Consider the following 9,227-nt stretch of genomic DNA (forward strand, 5'->3'; position numbering starts at 1 on the left):
AGTATGAGATTTTTAACCTTTTACATAGGTCTACTTTCACACTGATGATTTAGATCTAGCAATAGAATTATTTGAATAGAATTATTTGACATAATTGTTTGGAAATTATAATAATTGAATCAGTGCATGATTTCTATATACATCTAGCTATAATGTCAACATATTTATAAAGTAATGGACAAGTTAAATTACATTTTTGGGTTTGAACACTATCAAACAATACAATTTTTGGTAACGTACTATATAAGACTTGCATGCTCTGATCATTTATTCTTAAATCAAAGTTACACAATTAACTTTTTTTTTTTTTTTATTCATGGAATAATTAACCAACACAAAAGACAAATATAACAGTACAAACAAGATATCAAGACAGCATTTTCATTCAATTCTTAGCATTCTTTACAAGCTGACTTCAAGACTGGTGGCAATAATTCATATTTTGACTTCCATGCAGCAGCTGGAACAAACAAACAAACAAATAAATATTATAGTCATGTAATAAAACTACCTTCAAGCTGTATTAATAATAAAAAGAATCTAACAATTAAACATCAGAAGACCTTACATTTATCTATGTGGACATACTATTTAACGGTTATATTTCCAGCCCTTGATGATAAACGGTGCTCAAAAATTAGGTTGCTTCTAAAGCCTATTAAGCAACACAAAAATTAATGGTATTTCAAAATTTGGAGTTCAATCTTCTCCTTAAATTAAATGTTATGAATTGGTGTCAGCAAATGTGGCACTGGTATTTGACTATGCTAAAAGTGCAATGGCAGACTAGATCGAGCTAGGCTTCAATTCATTCAATATTATATTTTGTCCAATTTATTTATATTAACTTTATCACAGGCTCTTATTAATACAACTATATTCTGTTGTAATTAGAGTTCTATGGTAATTTTAAAAATAAGTTGGCTGAAAAGTTATTCTAGAATTAAAATAAATAATTATCACAGTGAAACTTAAAAAAAACATAACAAAAAAAAAAACACAACCAGCATATTTCAAAATTAGGATAGCATTTCTTTATTTACATTTAATAAATTCCATCCCATTAACAATTTACTTTCAGATTGCTGATCAGTAATCTAAAAGCAAAATTTAATTCTTACCTTCTTGAGCAGGCTTGCTTATGAAAAGATGAACAGCATCTGTACTGCATGCATAGGTTATTATTAACCTAAAAGATTAATGTCAACTTCCCCTAAAGAAAATGTGGCGATCTGTTAAAAAAAAATAAAAAAATAAATAAATAAAAACATAAAAAATGTTTAAAGAATGCAAAAAAAAATAATATTACAATAGAGGCAAAACACAAAATGTTTAAGGTAAGGTATACAAGAAGGATTGTTGCTATATAATGACATTAGGTCAAAAACAATTCTATGTAGGCCCTATTTTCATTGTATAAATGTTCATTATAATTTTTTATGCAAATTAATAATGAACTTAAATCTCAGTGAAATTACAAAAAGCTGAAGATATTGCTCTCGAACATTGTTTCACAAGATTAACATTTATTTTACATTTTCTTTATTTAATCGATTTGATCTCATTAAAATTTTCATTTGGTTTGGGGGGATAGGGTGTCACTGATCAGTAATCTTAAAGAAAAATTTATTCTTCGTACCTTTTTGAGCAGGCTTCCTCATGAAAAGATATTGAACAGCATCTGTAGTGCATACATAGACAATTCTTATTGTCAGCTGCCCTTAAAGAAAACTGGCATTCTAAAAAAAAATAAAAAATAAAATTACAATAAAGAGAAATCCTGAAATGTTTATGGTATGGTGTATAAGAAAAATTGTTGCTATAGCCTAATGATGAGACTCTGTATTTTTTCTTTAACAGTATCCACACAATGAAATTTTAAAAAGCCTAAGCCTTAGCTAAGCCTATAGAATGAATCCTAGATCAAATTGTAGAAAAATGTGTAATATAATAATTAGTATTAAGACTATTAAGACCTCTAGATATTCTAGCTAGCTCTAAATATAATCTAGATCTATGTCTAGTTTATAGATCTAGAATTTCTAGATCTGTATAGATCTATTTAATTCTATTACATAGAGCCTAGAGTCTTTTAAAATTTACAAAAAATAAAATCTAACATATATTGAGTATTGGTGAATAAAGATGTAACGCTACCTGGACCTGGTTATGTGGTATGCACGATGGACTGTTTGGTCGCCTCGTTGGTCTCTGCATGGTCGTCTGGTTCATACCCTGCAACTGCCATCACTTCCCTAAGCTCCTTTGAGGTTTAGACTACCAAGTAGATATTTTCAACTCTGAAGGAACATTTAAAAAAAAAAAAAACAATGTCAATATAGGGCTATAGTCTATAGCAGCTATAGGGTTAGCCGTTAGTGGCGTTAGTCTATTATATATAGGCCCCTAATATAGATATACTATATATATACATATTTTTCTAGACATATCTCAATATCTGATTTTAAAACCAATATAAACGTTTGATTTTATTTAGATTCTATTTGTATAAATTTAAACATTCTAAACTCTAGACTAGATTTTCAAGATCTGGAGTGTAGGCCTAATATTGTACATTAGTCTCTACAAAGTAAATATCTATATTATAAGATTATAAGTCTATACTATAGGTCTATGACTATAACTAGTTACTAGATCTAGAATTATTTAATCTAAATGACCTATCGCCTATAGTATAAAAAAATTAAAGATTAGTCTGTATTAACAATATATTAATTAAATATTATTCTATATCTACTAAATTTTCTAATAACAACTAGATTTTAGAATCTAGACTATTCTAGACTATCTTTTATTAGATCTAGATCTAGATCTAAGTTTACTAAGTCTTAGTATATCTTATAAGTCTAGGTCAATTTTTTCTAACCTCAAAATATTTGAATTAGAATAGAACTAAAATCTATATATGAGTATGAGTACTATGAGTATAATAATTATTATATTAATATACCAAAGTGTCCAAAGTCCTAAGTCTAAGTATTAGTTTACAGTTACGTGACTAGATAGGCATATAGATCTAGACTAGATCTAATATTCTGTCCTAAAAGTTAAAAGGTAGTAGATTTAGATTTAAGATCTAGTAAGTCCTTAACTAAATCTAATTCTATGCTGCAGATGCATTAGCCATTTCATGGCAGATTCTAGAATCTAGATCTAGATTCTATTCTAAATAGTAAATCAGTAAATCTAGTCATAACGCATGAATGTTAATCACTTAAGTTAAGTCTAAGTCGTCTAGATCTAGATTTAATAGGTCTCAAGTCTAGATTAGATATAATATAGACCACTATATATTTATTAATAATATTATATCGTACTAGATCTAGTAGCCTATTACTACTATTAGTAATTAGATCTAGATATTATAATAAAACTAGTCTAGAGAGATCTATAGAATCTCTAGATCTAGATTCTTAGCATTCTAGATTATTTAGATATATATATAAATCTATTCTAAGTCTAGACCTAATCTACTATCTAGATTAGATCTGTTAGTAGTGTTAGAGTACTTAGAGATTCGTCATCTGATGATGATCTGTACTTGTGATAGGCTTAAGACTTTAACTTATAAGTTACGACCATTCCAATTGAATTTCCATGGTTGCTGCCATTGCTGCCATGAGTTGAAGAACATATGCATTGATATCAAGAAGTACAGCTCTTATAATTATTTATAATAGATCTATTATAGTAATGAAAGTCTAGATTGACTAGACCTAGACTAGAGTGACTATAGCTCTATAACTTGTAGTATAACTAATAACTTAACAGATTTAGATCTAGATCTAGCTAGCTCTAATTTGATCCACGTGTGTACGCTCTAGAGCGAAGACTGAATAATCCAGTTTGTGCCGAATATCGCGAGCTTAAAAGAAATAAATGCTTCTTTTTCATTGGTCGAAAAAAATGTTAAAATGTATAAAACTTTTTTTTTTTAAATCTAAATCTAAAAAAAAAAACAACAAAAAAACAAATATGTTCTCCTTTAACTTAAGATTCTATGTGTGATTAAATATTACTAGATATATATTTTTTTAGTGTGCACATTAAAAAATCAGACACACACACACACACACTATTTGATTACGAAAAGTCTGCATTGGGCCCATACGGGTAAAACTTCACTATTCCAGTTAGGGATTTCCCCAATAGAACCCTAATTAATTTTTTTAAAAAATCTTAATATTACTTACAAAAAGGATTCAAAGCAACATTTAGCTTTAAGACGATTAATACTACATTTTAAAACATCATAATATTGTTTTTTATGTTATAATAAAGATTTCATCATGTTGGTTCTGGCGTGATTGGGGAAATCCCACACCGGCACGAAAGCAGAAAGACGTTAACGGCCCAATAACTAAATCCCACACCGATCCGTTAACGTTTTTATAGGGGCGATTGTAAGTAGGTCAATCTACCCAATGAAACCTTATTACCCCACACCGCGCCAGAATGGTTTCGATGGGGCTTTGTTTATAGGGCTACTTGTTTTTTTCTTTTAATCACTAGGTCTACTTGTATTTTTCTTTTATCCACTAGGTCTAATTGTTTTTTTTCTTTTAATCACTAGGTCTTCTTGTTTTTTTCTTTTATCCACTAGGTCTACTTTTTTTTCTTTTAATCATTAGGTCTACTTGTTTTTTTCTTTTATCCACTAGGTCTACTTGTTTTTTTTTCTTTTATCAACTAGGTCTACTTGTTTTTTTTTTCTTTAAATCACTAGGTCTACTTGTTTGTTTTTTTTTTAATCACTAAGTCTATTTGTTTTTTTCTTTTAATCACTATAGGTCTACTTGTTTTTTTTCTTTTATCCACTAGGTCTACTTGTTTTTTTTCTTTATCCACTAGGTCTACTTGTTTTTTTTTCTTTTATTCACTAGGTCTACTTGTTTTTTTTTCTTTTATTCACTAGGTCTACTTGTTTTTTTTTTCTTTTATTCACTAGGTGTACTTGTTTTTTTTTCTTTTATCCACTAGGTCTATTCTACTTGTTTTTTTTTTTATCCACAAGGTCTACTTGTTTTTTTCTTTTATCTACTAGGTCTACTTGTTTTTTTTTCTTTTAATCACTAGGTCTTCTTGTTTTTTTCTTTTAATCACTAGGTCTACTTGTTTTTTTTTCTTTTAATCACTAGGTCTACTTGTTTTTTTCTTTTATCCACCAGGTCTACTTGTTTTTCCTTTTATCCACTAGGTCTACTTACTTACAACAAGTAAACCTAGTGGATAAAAGAAAAAAACAAGTAGACCTGGTGGATAAAAGAAAAAAACAAGTAGACCTAGTGGATAAAAGAAAAAAACAAGTAGACCTAATGATTAAAAGAAAAAAAAAGTAGACCTAGTGAATAAAAGAAAAAAACAAGAAGACCTAGTGATTAAAAGAAAAAAAAAACAATTAGACCTAGTGGATAAAAGAAAAATACAAGTAGACCTAGTGATTAAAGGAAAAAAACAAGTAGACCTAGTGATTAAAAAGAAAAAAGCAAGTAGCCTAGACCTAGTGGATAAAAGAAAAAAAAAGGAGACCTAGTGATTAAAAGAAAAAAACAAGTAGACCTATATATATATATAGTGGATAAAAGAAAAAAACAAGTAGACCTAGTCACGACCTAGTGGATAATCAATCTTTTATCCACTAGGTCTACTTGTTTTTTTTTTTATCCACTAGGTCTACTTGTTTTTTTCTTTTAATCACTAGGTCTACTTGTTTTTTTCTTTTAATCACTAGGTCTACTTGTTTTTTTCTTTTATCCACTAGGACCTAGTGACTAGGTCTACTTGTTTTTTTCTTTTATCCACTAGGTCTACTTGTTTTTTTCTTTTAATCACTAGGTCTCCTTTTTTTTTTTTTTATCCACTAGGTCTAGGCTACTTGCTTTTTCTTTTTAATCACTAGGTCTACTTGTTTTTTTCTTTTAATCACTAGGTCTACTTGTATTTTTCTTTTATCCACTAGGTCTAATTGTTTTTTTTCTTTTAATCACTAGGTCTTCTTGTTTTTTTCTTTTATCCACTAGGTCTACTTTTTTTTCTTTTAATCATTAGGTCTACTTGTTTTTTTCTTTTATCCACTAGGTCTACTTGTTTTTTTTTCTTTTATCAACTAGGTCTACTTGTTTTTTTTTTCTTTAAATCACTAGGTCTACTTGTTTTTTTTTTTTTAATCACTAAGTCTATTTGTTTTTTTCTTTTAATCACTATAGGTCTACTTGTTTTTTTTCTTTTATCCACTAGGTCTACTTGTTTTTTTTCTTTATCCACTAGGTCTACTTGTTTTTTTTTCTTTTATTCACTAGGTCTACTTGTTTTTTTTTTCCTTTATTCACTAGGTCTACTTGTTTTTTTTTTCTTTTATTCACTAGGTGTACTTGTTTTTTTTCTTTTATCCACTAGGTCTATTCTACTTGTTGTTTTTTTTATCCACAAGGTCTACTTGTTTTTTTCTTTTATCTACTAGGTCTACTTGTTTTTTTTTTCTTTTAATCACTAGGTCTTTATGTTTTTTTCTTTTAATCACTAGGTCTACTTGTTTTTTTTTCTTTTAATCACTAGGTCTACTTGTTTTTTTCTTTTATCCACCAGGTCTACTTGTTTTTCCATTTATCCACTAGGTCTACTTACTTACAACAAGTAGACCTAGTGGATAAAAGAAAAAAACAAGTAGACCTGGTGGATAAAAGAAAAAAACAAGTAGACCTAGTGGATAAAAGACAAAAACAAGAAGACCTAGTGATTAAAAGAAAAAAAAAACAATTAGACCTAGTGGATAAAAGAAAAATACAAGTAGTAGACCTAGTGATTAAAGGAAAAAAACAAGTAGACCTAGTGATTAAAAAGAAAAAAGCAAGTAGCCTAGACCTAGTCGATAAAAGAAAAAAAAAGGAGACCTAGTGATTAAAAGAAAAAAACAAGTAGACCTAGTGGATAAAAGAAAAAAACAAGTAGACCTAGTCACGACCTAGTGGATAATCAATCTTTTATCCACTAGGTCTACTTGTTTTTTTTTTATCCACTAGGTCTACTTGTTTTTTTCTTTTAATCACTAGGTCTACTTGTTTTTTTCTTTTAATCACTAGGTCTACTTGTTTTTTTCTTTTATCCACTAGGACCTAGTGACTAGGTCTACTTGTTTTTTTCTTTTATCCACTAGGTCTACTTGTTTTTTTTTCTTTTATCCACTAGGTCTACTTGTTTTTTTCTTTTAATCACTAGGTCTCCTTTTTTTTTCTTTTATCCACTAGGTCTAGGCTACTTGCTTTTTCTTTTTAATCACTAGGTCTACTTGTTTTTTTCTTTTAATCACTAGGTCTACTTGTATTTTTCTTTTATCCACTAGGTCTAATTGTTTTTTTTCTTTTAATCACTAGGTCTTCTTGTTTTTTTCTTTTATCCACTAGGTCTACTTTTTTTTCTTTTAATCATTAGGTCTACTTGTTTTTTTCTTTTATCCACTAGGTCTACTTATTTTTTTCTTTTATCTACTAGGTCTACTTGTTTTTTTTCTTTTATCCACTAGGTCTACTTGTTTTTTTCTTTTATCCACTAGGACCTAGGTCTACTTGTTTTTTTCTTTTATCTACTAGTGTAAATGACAGGTTGAATGTCAATGAACGTTGAATATTAGAGACTGATTGAATGGTGTAATACTGGGTTCTTACTTCCTGAAGTACTCTAGACACGTGACGAGACAAACACTATACGACTGACTCAAGTCCGTTCAGCAGACAACATGAAGATTTTATTTACAACATAATAATAATATACTGCACTCCTTGTTAGTGCTACAAGCAAAGAAATAACAATCCCATCCGCATAACAGCGGTATCAAAAGTATCAATCACGTCCGCATCTCAGCGGGTAACAATAAGAACAATTACTATACTAGTGACACTGGAGCTTCAACTATAGATATCCATTGAAATACGAATAATACCTTAATATCCAATAAGCACATTATGAAATCAACTCTCAAATATTATTAAGCAACAATCATTAGTCCATCGACTTTCATGCTATATACATATATACACACCAGTCCAGGAAGAAACGTCCAACCTTCCTGTACCGGGAGCAAGACCTTACTGACTTGACTTGACTTGACTGAACTCAAAGTCAACTTTTCATTCTACTTCCTGTTTTCTACATCAGGAATTCCACGTGTCTTTTAAACTATTAACATGACGTGAACTTTAGATCATGCAATGTCAACTAAGACTGTGACATTACGCCCTTTCCCTCAAAAAAAGATTTTGAAAAAATCTTTTCAAATTTAAGTAGTAATACTATTATATGTATAGTCACATCTTTTGAGAGAAAAAATAGTATATACAAATGTACAATGTGTGCTATAATCTCTTGCACATGTCTTATCATGCTATCAAAAAATTTGATGAGACTAATATATGGTCTCATTTGACTTCACATTATTTAAAAAAATATTTGTCTGTGTAGACAATACTCATAGTTGTCAACATTATTTGAAAAAGCAAGTGTTTCTTCTTTACACAAAATTTCAAAGTAAATTCTCAATTTATCAAAAGAATGCTTTCAATATTAATTTTACAACAGAGTGAGCAGCCGTGAAAAATGCTCGTATACTTAGTTTATCCAATCAGGTTACATAATCAAAAGAAAAATATTGACAATGGTTATATGGTTAAATGAAAAATATTGACAATGCTCTTTAAAATAAATCAATGCAAGTTAAATATCTCTATAATAAATATTTATGTTGTCTCAATGGTTTCTGTACGAAAATAATGACAATGTTTATCATGTTTTGACAATGCAACTAAATCATGAAAGTCAAGAAAATATTCTTCAATGATGATTTATGGGGAACGTCTAAATCATCAAAGTCATAAGCATATTAAAGCATGAAGGTCGTTATCATGATATTCATTTGGCTCATATGTCTTGCTGTGAGCTCAAGTTGCTTTAACATATGTATAAGTTACAATCCTCTCTCAAAAAAGTGAATCAGCTTTTCACATTATGTAACATCAAATATATTACATCGAGCCATTAATAGTGCTCCAATAGTCTTCATCAATCAAATACAATGTTCTTTTCAAAAATCAAATATATTACTTTGAGCCATTAATAGTGCTCCAATGGTTTTCTCATATGAAATACAATCTCTTCAAAAAATCAGTGTCTTCACACATCATCAAATATATCACTTCACGAGCCATCAATAATGC

General features: G+C 29.0%; 1 long non-coding RNA gene across 1 annotated transcript; it reads right to left on the bottom strand.

Moving 5' to 3' along the window:
- Window positions 1–310: 310 nt before the first annotated feature.
- Window positions 311–2,697, bottom strand: LOC129921763 (uncharacterized). Its single transcript, XR_008773726.1, has 4 exons — window positions 2,158–2,697; window positions 1,640–1,739; window positions 1,122–1,232; window positions 311–460 (listed from the first exon to the last, which is right to left on the bottom strand). It is a non-coding gene; the product is annotated as an uncharacterized LOC129921763 (long non-coding RNA).
- Window positions 2,698–9,227: the final 6,530 nt, after the last annotated feature.

The sequence above is a fragment of the Biomphalaria glabrata genome, chromosome 11, assembly GCF_947242115.1.
Source record: "Biomphalaria glabrata chromosome 11, xgBioGlab47.1, whole genome shotgun sequence".
NCBI classification, from domain to species: Eukaryota; Metazoa; Mollusca; class Gastropoda; family Planorbidae; genus Biomphalaria; species Biomphalaria glabrata.